This window comes from Dipodomys spectabilis, unplaced genomic scaffold (genome assembly GCF_019054845.1).
Source record: "Dipodomys spectabilis isolate Male_0828 unplaced genomic scaffold, ASM1905484v1 ptg000018l, whole genome shotgun sequence".
Taxonomy (NCBI): Eukaryota; Metazoa; Chordata; class Mammalia; order Rodentia; family Heteromyidae; genus Dipodomys; species Dipodomys spectabilis.
In genome coordinates this window covers 11,533,520-11,554,450 of record NW_024870695.1, presented here as the reverse complement: position 1 = coordinate 11,554,450, position 20,931 = coordinate 11,533,520, and the positions used below count along the sequence as shown (strand labels likewise).

The 20,931-nt window shown below is 47.5% G+C and overlaps 1 protein-coding gene across 1 annotated transcript in view; it reads right to left on the bottom strand.

Annotated features, from left to right (window-relative positions):
• The window catches only part of LOC122102367 (keratin, type I cytoskeletal 15), an 88,058-nt gene that overhangs the window by 25,593 nt on the left and 41,534 nt on the right, over window positions 1–20,931 (bottom strand). The gene's annotated exons all lie outside the window — the stretch shown is intronic.

Below are 20,931 nucleotides of genomic sequence, written 5' to 3'. Positions count from 1 at the left end.
TATACCTAGCCCCAGCAACTCCAGCATGAGTATTGTTTAATGGTTAGTTTCTGGAAAAGAAGAAGAGAGAGGCTCACTTTTTGGGTTTCTTTGTTTGTTTCTTTCTCTCTCTCTTTCTTTCTTTGTCAGTCATGGGGCTTAGGTGCTGTCTCTGAGCTCTTTTACTCAACTATAGCACTCTACCACTTTGAGCTACTGCTCCACTTCCAATTTTTAGTGGTTAATTGAAGATAAGAGTCTTACGGACTTTCCTGCCCTGGCTGGCTTTGAACCACAATCCTCAAATCTCAGCCTCCTGAGTAGCTAGGATTACAGGCTTGAGCCACTGGTGCCCAGCTCAGAAGCCCACCTTTTAAAATTAAGTTAATACATAATTATGGACTACTCTCTATATACCAGCACCTTCTAGACTCCGGACTTCTAGAAGAGGACAAAACTCTCTGTCCTGCTTGGGCTGCCATTCCTGAGGTGGTAGGTAAGTGCCATTGGGGGGAGAGGGGGTCAAGAAAAAGTCTCAGGAGGTGCCTCTGGATCTCCAGGGAGCATGCAGGCAGGAACCCAATGGAGGGACTCCCCTCCTGCTTGGGGTGTTTCAGAGGAGGCTGAGTACACAGAGCCGGATGTTCTTCTTCTTATAAGGAGCATCAAGCAGTGACGCTCAGGGTGGGATCCCTCCACCGCTCTCTAGAGAGCAGAGAGGGAAGCTGGAGATGCACTAAGAGGCCAGAAGCTCTGGGAGCTTGTTCTTGAGAAGCATCTGAGTCCTGGGGGTGTAGTAGCACAATGTGTGGGACGCCAGGAAAGCAGAGCCTACAGGTCAAGCAATGGATTTGCATGGGACACAAGAGATGGAGAAGAATCTGGAAGGATCTAGTTTGACAGCTGAGACTAGCATTTTAACTGCAGTCATGATGCAGTTCGGAGTACTGGTCCGTTCCTCTGCCCAGCAAAGAATTAAGACATAGAGGAGTCTCGAAGTACTAAAGCAGCACGTTCATTGAAAACAAACATAGAGCACAGAGGCTCCTCCTAGAGAGAGGTCCCAGAGCCTGGAATCAGATGAAATCCTCCAGGGAAGTGGCCTTTATGCTTTATTAATTCTCCTCCTACCCCCATACTTGGTTAGTGAGAGCCCACAGTTTGATTTTGGTCCCTCATTGGTTTCTGCCACTGAGCATGAGTGTGGAAACATTCTCCGGACAGCATTCCCTCAAGTCCCAAGCCCAGACTTACTGCCTTATGGTACATGACAGGCAGAAATCCTCTAGGCCTGATGGGAAAAAAGACTAGTGTTTGTGTAGTATCATCTTTCCATCTTGAGGTTGCCATCTTTTTATCCCTTACTACCTACCCAGCCCCTCTAGCTTTCCTTCAGTCCTAGGACTGATCTGTGGCCTGGCCTAACCGATCAGTAGTGGAACAGGAAGGTGACTTCTGATCAGAATTTGCCAATTTCCATCAAGGCAACATTGCTTCTGTAGCACCTCTGATATTGAGCTGAGAGATGAGTTCCATGTCTTCACTTCTGACTGGGTGTGCCGTGCAGGGCTCCAGGGAAAGCAAACCATCCTGCACTGGCTTCAGGCTGTCCAGTGGTGCCTAATAGGCTCAGGGGGACAGGTGGACAAAGGGGAGCAGGGGAGAAGGGACATTCCTAAGGGTAGCTAGAAGGAGTTTCAAGGCTGGGGAGATAGATGGCTGGGCCCCAGCACCCCTTCTAGCCCTTCCTGCCTTCTCCTGGCTGAAGATAAACATTCATCAGGCAGGAATCTCACATCCAAGAGCTAGGAATGTCAGAAATGCTGAAGTCTAGAGATTGAGGGAGGAGAAAGGATATCGGATGTCTAACTCCCTGACTGGGACCTAGTCTCCAAGGAAGATTATGACCAGTGGACAATAATTAGAAGGAAACAGGTGCTCAAAACCTCATGGACAACTCTGGCCACCTCACACCTACTCCAAGCAAGATTTCCAATCTACAAGGCCAGTCCCAGCCCTTCCCAGGTATCCAAGCAGCAGCCCCTTGTACCAGCCAAGCCAGCACCAGAGAGGAACAAGAACTAGCCATGGAGCCCCATTTCCAGGAAGCCTTTCCTGCCCTGCCTTCACTCCCTCCTGCCCAGGCCCCGCCCTCTCTGATGGAACTCACTGGCCTGTGGAGGAGATTTCTCGGTAGGACTCATCTGGGATGCAGACAGAGGCCTAGGAGGATGGGAAACGGCTTCAATGCTGCTTACCTATCCTAGCTCAGGACTCACCCAGCTCAGCCTTGGCAAACGCACACACCCAACACAGCACTTCCCAATGGAAGACCTGTGCCTGGAAATCAGAAGGGAAGCTTACAGAATGAGAGGCAAGAGAAGACTTAGATATCCTGAGTTTCCCACACCTACCAGATGCCTATTTTCCTTGTCTGTTATCGTTCCTCCCCTTGACCATTAAGAAACATGTCAAATTGGATGTGATGGCACAGACCTGTAATCCCAGCACTCAGGAGGCTGAGGCAGGAGAATTGAAGAGGATTGAGAGTTCAAAGCCAACCTGGACATAGAGATGCATAACAGTAATCTAAGCCTTTTGGTAGTCAACGTGAAAGAATACAGTTAGAACCTAGGGGCATCTTGGCCTTCCTTAGCCCCTCTCATTCCCATTGCCTTCCCATGACCCCAGGGAAAAGATTTGCAGAAGGGACCTGGTTAGGAATTAACAACCAATCAATATGTTGTAGGATCCAACCAATAAAAGTGTCACCTTCTAAAACACCTAATCATAATAAGGACAACCAAGGGCATCAGGACAGAGAGCGCCACTTAGGAATAAGAGAGAATGAGCAACTAACTGATGGAGTAGCCAGGGTCATGGTGGCAGCCTTTAAGCAAGATATTTGTCTTCTGAATCAAGTTCTTCCCACACATCCTCCACCGTCTTGGACTTCATCAAATTCCTGAAACAAGAACCCAAGGAGAGCTGGTAAAGTGGCTTGAGTGGAAAAGCACCTGCCTAGCAAGTACAAGGCCCTGAGTTCAATCCCCAGTACCTGCCAAAAAGCAAACAAAGAACCTGAGGAAGCGGCAGCAGGGCGGGCAGTGGAGTTGCAATCCTGGCAGGCATTATCTACTGCTGAGTGGAAACACTAAGCAGGCATCGCCCCTAGTGATCTCTGCCAGCTGCTGAGTCAGAAGGGCTGTGTGAACCCTGCCCACCATAGACAACAGCAGAAAAGTCTGTATCCTTGCAGGGAAGGGGAGAGAATCACTTTAGTGATTTGGTATTCACGTAGGCCCAGAGATGTCTCCATGTTTTAGAATAAGAAACTCTCTCCCCCTCCCTCCCTCCCTCCCTTCCTACCCCTCTCTCTCTCTCTCTTTCTCTCTCTCTCTCTCTCTCTCACACACACACACACACACACATACATACACACACACAGAACCATTGCCTAATAGCCAGAGGTTGCTAGAGAACATAACTACATGTATTCCCCAAGCTCAGAAAGAATAAAGGCAGCAGGCAGCCATCCACTGCCAATTTGAATCTTTAACTCCTCTATTTCCTACATGGGGAGCAGGAACTGCTTCTCTCTTTCTTCATCCCCCACCCCACCTTAGCCTGCAATATAAATAAATCCTTGCTACACTCTCACCTTGTGTGGCTCTCCTTCTTTTGGGGGGAGACACCCTGAAATGCTCTTCATGAATGGATTGCAAGGACCTGCTGTGATTTTGTGTGTTCACTGGGAAGCGGAGGGAAGCCCACATCCTTTCTCTGGCGATAGATGCTCATGCATCTCACACTCCTTACACACATACACACGTCTGCACAGCTGCATGTCCTGGTACACACAGGCACACACCTACACCCAAGCAACTCATTCGTTTCACATGCAACACACTTGTTTCCCATAACTTTTGTGAGAATTGGTTTCAGCCTACTGCTTTAGCCCAGCTCTGTGGGTTTGTAGGTTGCAAAACACAACAGGAAGAAGAGGGACCCTGGGTGCCTGAGGGCCCACAGCTGGTTTCCTGCAAAGAGAGACATCACGTAGGCACTCTATATACAGGCTACCTGCCCACAGGGGACAATCAGATCATCCATCATTCATCCAGGGGTTAGGGGGAAGAGAAAAAGGCAAGCAAACACTCCAGGCTTCTGAGTGACAGGCCAGGATTCAAGGAGGGGCACAGATGATGACAGGGCTACAGGAGCTCCAAGAGCAGTTTGAGCAGAAGAGCCAGGAAAGGGGGGGGAGTGGGGGCAGGCCGAGGAGCAGGAAGCAGGGACACTGCGCTGCAAGGGGCAGACCTTGCCAGGAGTAACAACATAGACATGATGGCTGGACATTCCAGTTCATTCTCCTATCTCAAAAACAAAAACAATAACGCCCTCCCAGACTCCAAGAATGGACTTGGAAGTCAGGTACTGGTGGTTCATACCTACTCAGGAGGCTGAGATCTGAGCAGTGAGACTCAAAGCCAGCCTACGTAGAAGAGTCCCATCAGACTCCTATCTCCAATGAACCGGTAAAAAGCCAGAGGAGGAGGCAGGGCTCAAGCGGTAGAGCACCAGGCTTGAACAACAAAGCCAAGAAAGAACGCAAGGCCCTGAGTTCAAGCCCTGGTATTCAGCATCAAATTAAAAAAGTATTTTTAAAAGACTTTGGCCTCAACAAGAAGCACAGCAAAAGCAAGTCTTTAACAGTTTCATAAGGTGGGGTGTCTGGTGGGCAGAGGTACCCAGAGAGTAACAACCAGCAGTTCCTCCCCTTAGCTCCTCACTGGCTGAGTACCTCATGGTATACTACCTTCCCAAATGTTGCCTAAATTTCATTGGTAGAATTTAAGATCAAAGCAGGCTTGGGTTGTCTCCACCTTTGTTCTCTTGGGGGTAGAAAGGCTTTTAAGGTGTGTGCTTTCCGACATGTATACCATCAGTATTTTTTTTTCATTTTATGGTGATCTATGCTTCTTTCTGCTAGCTGATTCCCTTCTAACATCCTGTTCTCCTTGGGACTTTCCAGATGCATGGACTTTTGCAATTATCACATAAGCAAGCCTTAAATTAATTGCATGAGCCAGTCCTAGCAACTCTCCACTCAGGGTCAGATGCTGTATCTTTAAAAGAGGCCACCACTGGCTTAATTTCCCATGTTCTGTTGCCTTTTCTTATCAGGCAACCCTTGACCTTGGGAGGCTCTTGCCTTCCCAGTGTTGAGATTACAGGTATACATCACCATGCCCAGCCAATAACCCTGAATTTTTTTGATCATTTCCCCCAGCTGATTCTGAAGCTCCTTAAAATTGGCAAGCCAAAACATAAGATTCATTGAACACCTGTGTTGAATCTCTGCAAAAGGCATGGGAAAGACACAAAAGTACAGCAGCCAGGAAGTAGGGTAATAAAGCAGAAGAAGGGCACACTAGCATGGCCAAAACTTGGGGGATAAAGTAAGAGGCTCAGTTCCAGACCCAGTTTTGTTGCTTCTTATCTGGGTGACCTTTGGCTCAATCAAAAACTCCAGCTGCCAAATTGTCACAATCTACAAGAGTCTGAGATTTCAGGTGAGTCAGCCAGCCAGGTGCAGGGTGCCCCGAAGCTGAGAACACAATTTATTTGCAAGCTAACAAGTGTCTTCCCAATGTTTTAAGGAAGACCAGAAACTTTGGGGTCAGGGAACAAAAGAAGAAAAAGACTTCAACCAGGCACTGGTGGTTCATGCCTGTAGTCCTAATTATTCAGGAAGCTGTGATCTAAAGATCACAGTTCAAAGCCAGTCCAAGCAGGAAAGTCCATGAGACCCTTAGATCCAATTAACCACTAGAAAACTGGAAGTGGAGCTATGGCTCAAAGTGGTAGAGTGCTAGCCTGGAGCAAAGGGAGCTCAGAGACAGCACCCAGGCCCTGAGTTCAAGCCCCACGACGAACAAAAACAAAAACTCTATTACTCATTACACTAAAAGCAACTTGAGCTTCATGCTGGCACCAAATCTTCCTTCCCCTCAAGCATGAGGACAACACAAAGCTTGACCTCCTTGGTTGCTACACACATGACCCACTTTGTATCCCTGATTTGGGAAATCAAGTCTCTTACAATGAGCTTCAGGCAAACCTACAAACCTATCTGATCTGTACTCCAGAAATACTTTCATTATTCCAGTAAGCCCACCTTGTTCATAGAATAATTAAACCAAGTTTTAACCAAGTAGGGGGTTTAATTAATTAATTAAAATTCCCATGTACAGATTATGCAGTTTATTTGATGTGGGGAAGCCTTTGGTAAGTCCCTAATATTCTCATCAATTGGGTTTAACTCATTATGTGATCAGCCCTAATTTTGTGAAATGATGCCTTCCCCACAAAAAAAAAGAAAAAAGAAAAATGGTAACCTGGCACTGGTGGATCATCCCTGTAATCCTAACTACTCAGGAGGCTGAAATCTGAGGATCATAGTACAAAGCCAGCTGGGGAAGGAAAGTTCATTTATTTCCAAATAACTATCAAAAAGCCAGAAGTGGAGCTGTTGTTTAAGTGGTAAAGCACGAACCTTAAGGAGGAGAAGGGACAGAAAGCCAAGTAAGAGTACAAAGCCCTGAGTTCATGCTCCAGTGTACGCATGCATGTGCATACCCCCCCCCCCCCCCACACACACACACACACACAGGTGCCCCTAAAAGCAAGGTAAAAGTTGATGTGCTTAATTTGTGATAAAGTGAAATGTTTAACCTCGGTGAAAAGCAGCATAGCTGCTTTTAATGGGCAGCATTACAGGGTGCGGGGGAGGGGGTAGAAGGGGGGGACCTGGAAGGGGAAGGGGGGGATGAATCAGGCATCTGCAGTTCCATGGCTTTTCCTCAAGGTTGGTCTTGCAAAGGACTGTAAGAGTCCACAGTAGGAAACACTATCTCTATCTTTCAGTGCAGATGGCGAGTAACACCTCCCTTAAGGAGACAGCACAGAAGAAAAGTCCTCCAAAGTGTATATACAGGCATGCAAGAGACCCAAGGAGGGAGAATTGTCTCCCAACACACATGGGAGTGTCACCACTCATCTCCAAAGGAGGTCATAAAATTTAAATCTGATAGCTGGAGGGCAAGTTCCTAGGATTATGAGGGGTTATTACAGAGGAGATGAGACAAGGAGGCAAATAGTCCTGCCTAAGATAGAAAGTGATAAATGAGACACCTCTTATAACCCAACTTGTAGGATCCACAAACAGGCAAGTAAGAACCTACTACCCCTATCATGGAGGGGGTGGACAAATGGAGAGAGGAAGGATGGGTGAATAATATAGTCAATGTGCATAGAACATGGAGCTAGGTAGCTTGAGGTGATGAGTAAGGAGCATGATAGGAGGGGTAACATTTGTTAAGATAGAGTGTACTATGTACTAATAAGCTAATAAGATAGAGTGTACTAATAAGCTAATAAGATAGAGTGTACTAATAAGCTAATGAGATAGAGTGTACTAATAAGCTAATAAGATAAAGTATGCTAATAAGCTGATGTGTTGGACTGAAATTCCTTTATACAACTAAAGGTAATAATTTTTTTAAAAAAACCCTTAGCATGGATCAAAAGCTGCAACTCCCAAGACATGTAAAGAGTTTCTTCAGATAACTAAGACAGTCACAACCTTGGAACAAAAGGGACAAAGAATACAAGCAACCAATTCGCAATGTAGGATATACAGAACTCACTGAGACATAAGAACATGTTCTGCTTTACTCACAGAGAGAGAAATGCAAACTAAGATTCACAAGTCTATAATCCTAGCTAGTCAGGAGGCTGAGATCTGAGGATCGCAGTTCAAAGCCAGCCCAGGCAGGAAAGTCCATGAGACTCATATCTCCAATAAACCACTAGAAAACCGGAAGTGATGCTGTGGCTCAAGTGGTAGAGTGCTCACCTTGAGCTGAAGAGTACAAGGACAGCGCCCAAGCCCAGAGTTCAAGCCCCATGACCAACAACAACAACAAAAAAAAGATTCCCATGAAATGTCTTCTTTCATACATCATATTGATAAGGGTGAAAAGGGTCACTAACTTAGGATTCATTGAAAATATAGGGAACTAGCACTTCATACATTGCTGGTTAGAATAAAATCAGTGTAAGTCTAGGTATCCCAGTAGGTATCACAGTTTTAAATGTAATTCTTTTTTTTGTTGTTGTTGGTTGTGGGGCCTGGTCTCTGGACCTGGGCACTGTCCCTCAGCTCTTCAGCTCAAGGATAGCACTCTACCATTTGAGCCACAGTGCCACTTCTGACTTTTTCTGCTTATTTGGTGCTGAGGAATCAAACCCAGGGCCTCATGCATGCAAGGCAAGCACTCTACCACTGATCCACCTTCCTAGCCCTTAAATGTAATTCTTTTTTTTTTTTTCTTGTTAGTTGTGGGGCTTGAACTCTGGGCTTGGGCACTGTCCCTCAGCTCTTCACCTCAAGGCTAGAGCTCTACCACTTGAGCCACAGAGCCACTTTGGGTTTTCTGAGTGGTTTATTGGAGATAAGAGTGTCACAGACTTTTCCTGCCTGGGCTGGTTTTGAACCATAATCCCCAGATCTCAGCCTCCTGAGTAGCTAGGATTACAAGCATGAACCAATGGTGCCTAGCTTAAATGTAATTCTTGACCCACCAAAATCTATCCTTTACACATACCTTGGCACATGTGCAAAATGCTATAACATTACAAAGAAGTTCGCTGCAGTTTTATTGTACCAAGAGACCGAAGATGACTAAATATCCTTTATATACCTAAACAACAGGATCGAGTGTAACCATCAAAAGAATGAGAGAGCTAGATGCTAGTGGCTCATGCCACTAGCTCAAAGCCAGCCTGGGCAGGAAAGTCTGTGAGACTCTTATGCCCAATTAAACAACAACAAAATACAGACGTATTGAACTATGGCGCTAGTGGCATGCTAAGCTTGAGCAGAAAAGCTAAGGGACAGTGCCCAGGCCCTGAGCACAAGCCCTAGTACTGGCAGGAGAGACAGAGAGATAGACAGAGAGAGGCAGAGAGAACAAAGCAGCTCGAGGTGGCACCAACAGGAAAGATGTTCAAAGTGTTTTATTAAATGGAAAAGAAAATGGTGGAGTGGTACACCATCTGCTACCAGTGGGAGGAAACTTCAGGGAAATTTTTACAGAAGTTTGTAAAGTCACAGGAATTTTTAAAAGGACATACAAGACTGGTGGCAGAGGATCCTTCTAGAAGGGGGCCCGGGAGACAGGCATGAGGCTGTTTTATTGTGTATTCTCTGGACTATTTAAATTTTTGAACTGTATGATGCATGTATAGTCTCTTCCAGATACACATAATACTTTCGTAACAATAAACATGACAACCTGAATCTTCAGATTTTTGTTTGGGGTTGTATTGAGGCAGGGTCTCCCTAGATAGCCCAGGCTGGACTCAAACTCTTGCTCCTCCTGTTCTCAGCCTCCGCCTACGTGCTGGGATGGCAGGGGTACACTACCACACCCAGCTCAAATGTTCAGTTCTGACAAGAAGCTTGCATCAGGTGCCTCTCCAAGCTCCCAGCTTTGCATCTGGTGGCTTCTGGTGACCTTCTGAGCACAGCTTTCTACTTTGCCCAAAGCTATGCCCAGGAAGTGTGTGTGTGTGTGTGTGTGTGTGTGTGTGTGTGTGTGTGTGTGTGTGTCTTTCACTTCTGTGACAGCCATGTTCTCTGACTCAGGCTCTGTGCCAGGTGCATCATACAGAGGCCCAGCCCTGAGGGAGTGCCTCACAGGGTGGGAGAGGTAGGCAAAGATCTCCACAAATACCCATAAACCAGAGGCTAAGGCAGTATAGTATGGAGTTAAGATTAATAAATAAGTGACCATGCGGCCAGCTTGTGTTTGAATGAGCCACACCTGGGCTGGAGGCCACTCCTTAGCCAGGCCCAGTTATTTAATCTTCCCAGAGCTTTTGTTTCCTCCCCCCATCACACACTATGCTGATCATACTCAGCACAGAGTAGGTAGAGCTCGGACCTTATACCCAGGTGGCCCCAGCGTGACTCACACAGACAGCATTGATTTTTATTTATTTTAATTTTATTTTAGTGGTGTTGGTCCTGGGGCTTGAATTTAGGTCCTAGGGCCCTGTCCTTGAGCTCTTTTGCTCAAGACTGGCATCATTTGAGCTACAGCTCCACTTTTTTGGGGGGCGAGGGGGGTTGCTGATTAATTGGAGATAAGAATCTCATGGACTTCCCTGCCCAGGCTGGCTTCAAACCACAGTCCTCAGATCTCAGCATGGGCTTTTGCCACTTTCCTCTGTGTGTGTGTGTGTGTGTGTGTGTGTGTGTGTGTGTGTGTGTGTGTGTGTGTGTATGTGCACACGTGCATGCCAATCCTGGGGCTTGAACCACCAGAGCCTGGCTTTTGCCACCACTGATTTTTGTTGTTGTTGTTGCCAGTCCTGGGACTTGAACTCAGGGCCTGAGCACTGTCCCTGAGCTTCTTTTGCTCAAGCCACAGCACCACTTCTGGCCTTTTCTGTGTATGTGGTACTGAGGAATCGAACCCTGGGCTTCACACATACTAGGCAAGCACTCTACCACTGAGCCACATTCCCAGCCCCTACCACCACTGATTTTTTTAAAGCCCTATCAAGCAAGGTCAGTACTTGGCCTCAGAGCCTTTGCTTCTTCCCATCTGCAGAGGGACTAAGGAGACTAAGCTCAGAAGATTTGTGGTAGATTGGTGGGAAACTTTTTTTCTTTAAACCCACACAGTCAGCGGTCTCTAGCAGACAGCTGATCTCACCAAGCAGAGGAGTGGAGGCCAGATGCCCATCATCCCCACATGGGACAGGCAGTCGGGTTTTCATGAAAGGTCTTCATGAAAGCCGCTCACTCTGTAACCTGTGCCACGAGGAAGAAGGAAGGGGAACACACTCTTCTCAAGAGCTGAAAAGGAATCTGGGGGAAGGAGATTCCTGGCACAAAGAAAGCTACCGGAAACGGCCTGACTGGAGAACACATGTAGGCCAGGCATTCATGAGCAGCCCAGACAGAGAGGTCATAAATCTGGGAGAGCATTGCAGGCCCAGAGCTGGAAAAGGCAGGGGCTCTCGTAATGCACCATTCCCGAATGGCGCCTGCTGTGAGCCTATTAGCCAGGAAAGTTCTGGAAGAATTTGACAGAGTTGCCAGAAGGCCCCCCTGAGGTGACAGTGACAAGAGTCACCCAGGCCCTGGTCAGGGCTTGGAAAAGAGGGAGCATGTAGGACACTGAGCAACAGCGTTCGGTACACACCCAGCAGGCTGGCCCCAGCCGGTCTCGATTTTATGGCTAAACTCAAGGTGTTGGTAGAAATGCATTGCTTGTGGAGGCTTGAAGGTGGGCGGCCCACTTGCCTTTCCAAATTCTACAGTCCCCTGTGGTCCTTGGCCTTCCACACACTGTTTCTACGGTCACATCTCCTCTCTCTGACCTTGACCGGCTAACCCTAACCCTCTTTCTCAGAACCAACTCTCCCCAGACAACCTGGAAGCCAACTGGAGTGGAAATGGAGCAAGGCACTGGCCATGTCCTATAGGCTTTCCAGCCCTCTGCCCTAAGGACACACCTCCCTGCAACCACACTCTGGAGATGACAGGCACTACTACTATGCCCTAGGACCCCTGCCTCTGTCCAGGCTGTCCCCTCTACCTGCAGCACACTCCCCCTTAGCTATCATACATCTCAACCCCACCCCTTCTCCAATGCCACCTGCAGAGAAATAGCTAGCTAAAGATACGCACCTCCTGTACCCCAGAGCCTGTAAATAGGTACCTTCCATGGCAAAAAGGCTTTTAAGATGGGAGGTAGATTCTTCTATTGAGTGCAATGTCTTTGCAAGGAGGAAAGGGCAGTCCAAGATCAAAGAAAAGGGACGAGACCATGGAAACGCATTGATACACAGTGACAAGGAAGAGACCACAAGCCAAGGAATGCAGCCAACTCTCTCTGAGTTGAGAAAGCAAGGAAGTGAATTCTCCCTCTTCCCTCACCCTCCAGTGAGTTTTCAGGAGGAACACAGGTCTACCAACACCTGGATTTTAGTCATACGACTCCTTTCATACTTGGGGCTTCCCAGACTCTAAGAGAGTAAATTCGTATTTGTTGAAGTTGGTAGTAATTGGCTACAGCAGCAACTGAACAACCTCTTAGTCCTGCAGGCCTCTTTGTCCTCAGTCCCCTCCTTGCCCAATACCCACCCCAGCCCCCTCCTTCCTCTGAGCCCCTCTGGTGCTTTACCTGAGCCTCTCCTGTGTGGGAAGGATGCTGCCTCTCCTTTACCATACCCTGCCCACAACCTGCTGGAAGTCCAGCAACTTGTGAGCACTCTGTCTTGAGGTCTGTCTTAGATAGTTAGGGGAGGGAGGAACTTTTGGGAGGGGTGGAGGAGTCTGGGATTCTCCTCTATCCCCATCATTCTAGCAGGGAGAAAGGCTTTAGCTTGGGACGTGGGAGCAGGGCAGGGAAGACAGGAGAAAGAAGCAACCAGGCTTGACCCAGGCTCCCCACAGAGACTTCACTCCTCACACAGGCCCACACTTGGAGAGGCCCAGAACTCATTTGCCTTTGGTCCACCACTGGTTTGTGGGTTGCACAGGGCAGGATGGAGGCTGGCCAGAGGGTGTGGCCGGCAGGGCCGCCTCCCTAGCTGGTATGTTTGTGTGCCTGGTACTGCCCCCACAGCTCTTCCTCATCCCACCTGGCTGAGCTGGCTGTGAGTCATCCCACATTCTTCCCCCTCCGCCTTGTCCCTTACTCTAACAGACCCTGGCCCCGCTCAGCTCCAGCTCCACACTGCTCTGGCTCCTGGCAGCCTAACCACTAAGCAGGGCCCACCTTTAGGGTGATCAGGGCAGCTCTCAACCCCATGATTCTCCACAAACAGCAGCAGCAGGCTCTGATGGTCCCAGCCCAGATCTCCAGAGGCTAGCCTGACCTGCTCACTGTCTCTTTACAATCATTTTTGCACTCCTTATTAAATTATTCTAAGGGAGATTGTTTACCATGCAGTGTCCAAATGAGGAGACTGAGGATCAGAGAGGTTAAGTGCTGGGCCACACAGGCAGGTGGCCATCGAACTGATTCCAAAGGCTGCTGCTGCTGCAGCTTACCCTCACATCCTCCCTGAGTCAAACTCGGGGAAAGCAAACGGCTGTGTAGAACTCTCTGGATGCAGAGTCCAAAGCCCTGCTGCTTTTATCAGCTGGCTAGTCTTGAGCAAGCCCCTCAGCCTCTCAGACACAGCTGAGTCAGAGGCCCAGCACTTCAGCCCAGGAAATAAGTGTTGATTTTCCACTGAGCTTGAGCTCTGGGCAGGGCTGGCTGTTAACCACAAGGCCCTATCTTTGCAAACTTCCCAGGCCAACTCTGCTGACCCACCCTGTGAGCCCCTGAGAACTCTGAAAACTGGGTGAGGCAGGCAGGACAGGATTATCCCTAATGAGGACTGAGAATTGGTAGCAGAGAGGCTTTGAGCCTTGCCCAAGGCCAGCCAGATGATAAAACACCAAGCCCTTTGTCCTCTACCTGCAGAGCTCTATCTACTGTCTTGAAAGAATGAGACCAGGGCCAAGTCAACTCAGCACCACAGCGCCCCCTGGAGGCAGTACCAGAATCCACCGGATGAGTTCTTTTCCTCTTACCTGGTCCTTTCTGCACTCCACTCCAATGAGCCATTAGATAGGGCCTGTCCAAGCAGGAGTTAATCCTGCTCCATAACGTTTGTGGCCACCCTACAGCAGAGAAAGAGGACTGAACTAGGAGTATTGAGCTAAGGGAAGAGTCAGGGAGAGTTAGAAATCCAAAGACCTGGGGCTGGGAAGGTGGCTCAGCGGTAGAGTGCATGCCTTGCAAGCATGAGGCCCTGGGTTCGATTCCTCAGCACCACATAAACAGAAAAAGCCGGAAGTAGTGCTGTGGCTCCAGTGGTAGAGCGCTAGCCTTGAGCTGAAGAGCTGAGGGACAGCGCCCAGACCCAGAGTTCAGGCCCCACGACCGGCAAAAAAAAAAAAAAGAAAGAAATCCAAAGACCTAAATTCTACCTATGTGAGCCTAGACATGAGTCTTTCCTCCTCTGGTCAACAAAGGCAGGTGATCTCTCCAAGGAAAAGATATCTCCCTTCCCTTCTGACACAGTTTCCTGGCTGTGCAATGTGGCCACAAGGGGTCGCTGTACCCACATTTATGAAGAATTACCCTAAGCCATCCACACTTGGCCTGGCTTCTGAGTACCGGACCTGGGAAGAGTACAGTGGATCCTCAAATGTTTTTTTAAAACCTTTCAGAATATGAAAATCCCTTTGCTTCATGGTTCTATTGTGGGTAGATTTTAGTGGGACCCTTGGAAGACAAAGTTATAATTACCTGGGCAAACCAGGAACATAAATTCAGTGAGATCTAGAAGTTTCCATAAGCCTTCTGAATGGGGATAGAACAGAAGACCTAAAGCAAAATCCCACCAGGTAAGAATGACATACATGTGTGCATATTCACACACATACACATACACACAACCCATTAGCTTCTTATCCTTGGACAAGTCAGTGAACCTCTAAAAGCATCAGCTTCCTGGGGTCCACCTTCTGAAAAGAGGCATGCTGGCTGGAGCAAAGGTATGCTCTGGGCTGGCACTCTCCACCAAGCCTGCCCCTCTTCCTACAGCACCATAGTAGGTAGTAAATGAGAGTACACGGGCAAAAGGGCCACAGGACCCTGGAGCAACCTGCAACAATACTCCAGAATTTTGACAGTCTAGAAGTACTCCAGAGCAAAGATGGAAGTAGTTACAGAGCTGACGGGCAGTTCTTGGCCGACACTACAGGCCTAGACAAAAGCGCAGAGAGGATGTGGATTGGTTTGAGACCCACGAGATAGAGTTCAGGCTCCTTGGCATGTCTCAGCCAGTAAACCCTCCATGAGGTGGCCTCCTACTGCCTCCAACCTGCCCTTGTCTCTTGCCAGCCCCTCCTCACTCCAGAAAATAGCTCCAAGAAGCAAGTCCCAGACCCTTCAGGGTGCCACATTGTCCCCACCAGGCTTTACAAATTCAGCTCCTCCTGCCCCCAAACACTGTCCCCGTTCAGGGTACAAACAAATCTAGCCCATCACCAGGACTTGCTCTGGCACTTTCTCCATGGGACTGAAAGAGTACCCGTTGAGGAAACCATATTTGTTGAGCTATCCCTGTATGTGTCAGCTGGGGTCATTGTATTCACCCTGACAAATAGCCAGCCCCAGCCTGGCCCAGAGCAGCCCCACCAGGAGGAGATATCGAACAAAGGAGCCAATGGCTTGATAAAAGTGGACCTGGGCTCTGCTTGTAACCAACCAGCAGGGGGCGCTCCCAGGAGCCAACCCAGGGCCTCTCACCCCCACCCCACCTGCACATCTGCAGACTTGACTTTTCCACTTCTTGTTCCACTGTCCTGATGTTTCCCTGCCTTGACTACAGTTCCTCTGACAACCTCCAGCAGGTCTCTATCATGCTACAGGGAGCAGATCAAAGAACTCCTGGTTTGCCTGGGTGGAGGTAAGAACAGTGTGTTCCTGTGGCTGAGATGCTGTGCCTAGCAGGCAGGGCTTGGGAGGATCAAAGCCATCAGCACAACTGATTGTCAGGTCCAAAGGGATTGTAAGGGATTGCCTGATCCAACACCCTCGTTCCATTAGAAGCATTCTGGGGTAAACTAAGGCCAAAGCTCTGATCTTAGAAAGTCTATTTAAAACGTAATGCCAGGTGTCAGCATCTCAAGCCTGTAATCTAGCTACTCAGGAGGCTGAGATCTGAGAATCACAGTTCAAAGTCAGCCTATGTAGTCTGTGAGGCTTGTAGCCCTAATTATCCACCAAAAAGTGGCAAGTGGAGGTCTGACAAGTGGTAGAGCACCAGCCTTAAGCCAAAAAGTTAATGGGCAGCATCTAGGACCTGAGTTCAAGCCCCAATACTGCACAAAGGAGGAATGAGAGAGTGAGGGGGAAGGGAGGGAGGGAAGATAGCTTCTCTTTTGTCTTGTTGGTTCCTTTATCTGCCTTTGGGAGGTGGGGCACAGAATTGCTGGGGGGGGGCACAGAAATGGTGGACAAAGGGTGAGTATGTGTAGCAGTGATACTCACTAGACTGTTGAAAATGGACTGTACAACTTATGGATGCAGACAGGAGGGGAAAACGGAGAGAGCAAGGGAAGGGTGATATTATTAAAAAAGAAATGTACTCTTTATCTGACTTATGTAACTGTAAACCCTCTGTGCATTACCTTTACAATAACAATTTTAAATGCATGAAAAGAAGAAAACATACAGGATTATATGCACATATACGCAAACAAATTGACTAAAGTATGGTATATCCAGTAGGAGATTCCAGTGGTATAACTCCTTTGAACAACTAACCAGCACATTAACAAAGCAAATACCCAGAAGTTGAAGCATGTTTTGTTAGGGAAGGTCAAGGGAAGTGGGGACAAAGGAATTGAGAGAGAAAGGGTGGGTGGAAAAATTCATGATATTCAATACACACATGTGAAAGTGGACCCAGGTAATGAGGGATGGAGAGAGAAGGATGTAAAGGGTGACTCTGATGCAATGAGCTCATAAACGAGCTGACACGTCCACTCAAACCCCCTTTGTACAATGACTGAACATAACAGAAATAAAACCAAAGAAAAAAGAAAGAGAGGAAGGAAGGAAGGAAAGGAGGGAGGAAGGGAAGGGAAAGGAGAGAGAAAGAGGAAAGGAAGGAAGGAAGGAAGGAAGGAAGAAAGAAAGAAAGAGAAAGAGAGAGAGGGAGGGTGGGAGGGAGGGTAGAAGGGAGGAAGGGAGGGAGGGATGAAGGAAGGAAGAGGGGGGAGGGAGGGAGGAAAGAAGCAAGGGAGGGGGGGAGAAAGAAAAGAAAGAAGGGAAGGAGGGAGGGAAGAAGGAAAGAAGCAAGGAAGGAAGGGAAGGGAAAGGAGAGAGAAAGAAAGGAAAAAGAAGAAAGAAAGAAGCAAGGGAGGGAGAGAGAAAGAAAAGAAGGAAGGAAGGGAGAGAGGGAAGGAGGGAAGAAGGAAGGGAGGGAGGGAGGGAGGGAGGGGAAGGATGAGAGAAAGAAAGGGAAAGGAAGGAAGGAAAGAAATGAAGGAAGGAAGAAAGAGAGAGGGAGGGAGGGAGGGAGGAAGGAAGGAAGGAAGAAAGGAAAGAAGGAAGGAAAGAAAGAAGGAAGGAAGGAAGTTAAAAATCATTAGAGTCCTAAGGTGCTAAGAGGGTGAATCTGACGCCAGATCAACCGCCCTGGGCATGATTTGGGCAAGTGGCTTTGTTCCTGTGAGCCTCGTTTCCTGCCCTGCAAATGGAAACAACGCCTACCTCCCTCACGTGGTGGCTGTGAGAAACAGGAATGGGACACCCCTGCCCTGTGCCTGTCACAGAGAGCCTCGTTGACAGCACGGTCAGGGGAGGCTTCATCTGCCCCTTCTTCTCCAGGAGGACTGGCGGTCTGGGTCTGCACCTGCTGACCTGCATAGCTGCCTCCAGCACTGGACTGTGAGCCCAGAAGGACAAAGATGTCCCCCTGTTCTGTGCACAACTAAGTTTCTAGCCACTGATGGAGAAGAGGCTTGTTAATTAATTAATTGATTAATTGATTTTTTTTCATCAGTAGCTGCCAGAGGGTCTGAAGAAGGAATGAAAACAGATGGGACTTCACTCAATTTGAGATTTTTCATAAATATTTTCTTATTTTTAATCCTTATTATCAAGATGATATACAGAGGGATTACAGTTACATAAGTCGGGTAAAGAGTACGTTACATTTTGGACAATGCCACCCCCCTCCCTCGCTCTCTCCCAGTTTTTCCTTCACATCCCCCACCCACAATTTGTAAAGTTCATTTTCAACATAGTATCTGGAGAGTATCATTGCTGCATTTGTTTACCCTTTGTCCCTCCATTTCTGTGCCTAGCCTTAGCACCCCCCGCCAAAGACTTCAAACAGAAAAGAAAAACAGAAATAAAGAAAAAAACCTCTTGTTTCCATTTCCTGGAGTTCATGTCAGTAAGTATAATTTTATATGATCAGAAGCACATAGGCATTTTTTGTGCCTTTCTGTTCCTCTAAGAGTATCTTCCTTTGGTCTCATTGTGTGTGAATGCCTACAGACCTGTATAAGTTACTATGTCCCCGTGTAGTTTAGATCTAGCTTCCCTGTAGGGGAGAAAACACGTGCCATTTGTCTCCATGAGCTTGGCTTACCTCACTTAACATGATTTGTTCTAGATCCATCCATAATATTCTTTGTAATGGCTGTGTAAAATTCCATTGTGTATAGGTACCACATTTTTTTTCATCCACTTATCTACTGTAGAGCATCTGGACTGTGTCCACAACTTAGTTATTGTGAAGAATGCAGCCACCAACATGGATGTGCAAGTGTCTTCATGGTATTCTGGCTTGTGATGTTCTGGGTAGATGCCGAGGAGTGGTAATGACCGTGTCATTAGGAAGCTCTATGAAAAACAGCTATTTTTAATGACTTGCCTTTCCTTTCTCACCCTTTCTACTTTGCTCTGCTCTCCTCCTCCCGGAGGAGGCTTCGTCTTTGAATTTGCCATTGCATTTCCTAAGAATTCTCTCAGACAGCCTCCATCTGGTCGCCGGAACAGAGAAGGAGATTGATTTCATTCCTGTTTGGACTTGAGATACAAAGACAGCATCAGAGCCGGAGGCCAAGGGAGCCAGCACAGCGCCGGCCTAGACAAGTAGAAGACTCTAAGGGGAGGAGCCCTGAAGATCAAAGCTCTGAAGATTTATGAGTGTCAGAATAATAGGATGGTGGAGTCCAGAGGTCTTTCAGAGACCCTCCAGCTGTCACCTTCATTCCTCTACAATTTCGTTCACCCATCCTCCCTTTGGCAAGTGCAGAAACTTCTGGAGAAACTGGGGTCCCAAGAAAGAATCTAGCTACGCAAGGTCATCCACATCATTGCTTGTCACGCAAGATGGTTTGGGCAAGCCTCTGCTTATGGCAGTAGCTGGCTTCTGTGTTAATTCGGGAGCTCAATCATTGTTTCAGACCATGGAGGACGGGCAGAAAAAGAGCAGAAGCTTTGAGACCAGGCCAAACTGGATTTCATTCTGTGCTTGATCACTGCTACACTGTGCGATCTCAGCCGAGTTACTTCGCTTTTCTAAGCTAGTGCTTCCTGACCTGTAAAATAGGTATAAGGGTCCTGGCTCCAGTGGGTCCAAATTCCTAGATTCAAATCCCTGGCCCCACAGCCTGAGTTTCTAGGAATGAATCTAAATGGTCACTAAGATGGGTGACAGAAACTGAATTCCATGATGACCTACTCAAAATAAAGCTATTTGCAGAAAATTCTCATTGAAACCAATACAACCACTCAGCAGCCTTCCTCAGTGACTTAGGAAGTCAGGAATGTCACAATGGAATTACTTTATGGTACCTGTTTTCTCATTTCCCCAGCATGAAGGCCCAGCAGACATTATCTTGACCCTAGCTATTGACAAATATATAGACAAAAGGCTGGGAATATAGGGCTGGGAACATGTGCTGAGCCCTGTTTGATCTCTAGCACTGTGGGAGAGGGAGAAAGGAAGAAAAAGAAAGAAGAAAAGGAGAGGGAGGGAGGAAGAAAGGGAGGGAGAGAGGTGAGGAGGGAGGTGTGTTTCCTACACAGGATGGAGTCGTGTGTGCGAGAGATGAGGTCTGTATATGCTCTTTAATTCTGCTTTAAAATGTATTTCTAATTTAACTGTTTAAGATAGTTTTTTTCCATGTTAATTGGCAGTTGTGTTGATGTTACTGGGTTTTCTACAGAGTGCCAAGAGGCCAAAATTTAAAGCTTAGTAATCGTAGCAGTAGTAGTAGTAATTTGTACCAGTCCTGGGGCTTGAACTCAGGGCTTGGGTGCTGTCCCTGAGCTTATTTTGCTTAAAGCTAGCACTCTATCACTTGAGCCACAGCTGCTCCACTTTTGGTTTGGGTTTCTTTTTTTTTTAGTAGTTTATTGAAGATAAAAGTCTCATAGAGGAGCTGGGAAGGTGGCTCAGTGGTAGAGCGCTTGCCTTGCATGCATGAGGCCCTGGGTTTGATTCCTCAGCACCACATAAGCAAAAAGAAAAAAGCCAGAAGTGGTGCTGTGGCTCAAGTGGTAGAGCGCTAGCCATTCGCTGAAGAGCTGAGGGACAGTGCCCAGGCCCAGAGTTCAGGCCTCACGACTAGACTCCAAAAAAAAAAAATTTTTTTTTAAAGTCTCATAGACTTTTCTGCCTGGGCTGGCTTTGAATCATAATCTGCAGATCTCATCCTCCTAAGAAGCTAAGATTACAGAGATAAGCTACCAGCACCCAGCTAGGCTGATTATTTTAAACCACAAAACTATAGATGGCTTTGTTACAAACAAAAGATGGCTGATAGAAAAAAACTAACCAATGCTTTTTTTTGCCCATTGGTTCTCCATTCCCACTTGCTAGTTAGCTTTCTTGTCACTATGACAGAACACCTGACATCAACAACCTGAAAGGAGGAAAGAGCTGTTTTCACTCATGGCTTCAGAGGTTTCAATCCATCCAGGCAGGGAGAATGTGATGGAAGAGAGCAACTCACCTCATGGCAGCCAGGAAGCAGAGAGAGACACAGACAGAGACAGAAATTCAAATAATTGACTTTCTTCTCTTTCCCCTTTTATCCTCCCTGGGGCCTACTCCTATGAGGTGAATGTTGTCTGCATTCAGGGTGTGTATTGCCCCTTAGTAAATACACTCTGGAAACAGCCTCACAGACAACGGTATGCTTTACTAACCTCCCAGGTACCTCCTAATCCAATCAAGTTGACCATCAAGATTAACTATCACATTGCCTAATCTCAGAGGACAAAAAAGGTCAAAGTCCAAGTCTAATTTGCATCTGGAAAACTTTATTAGGAAGTCAGG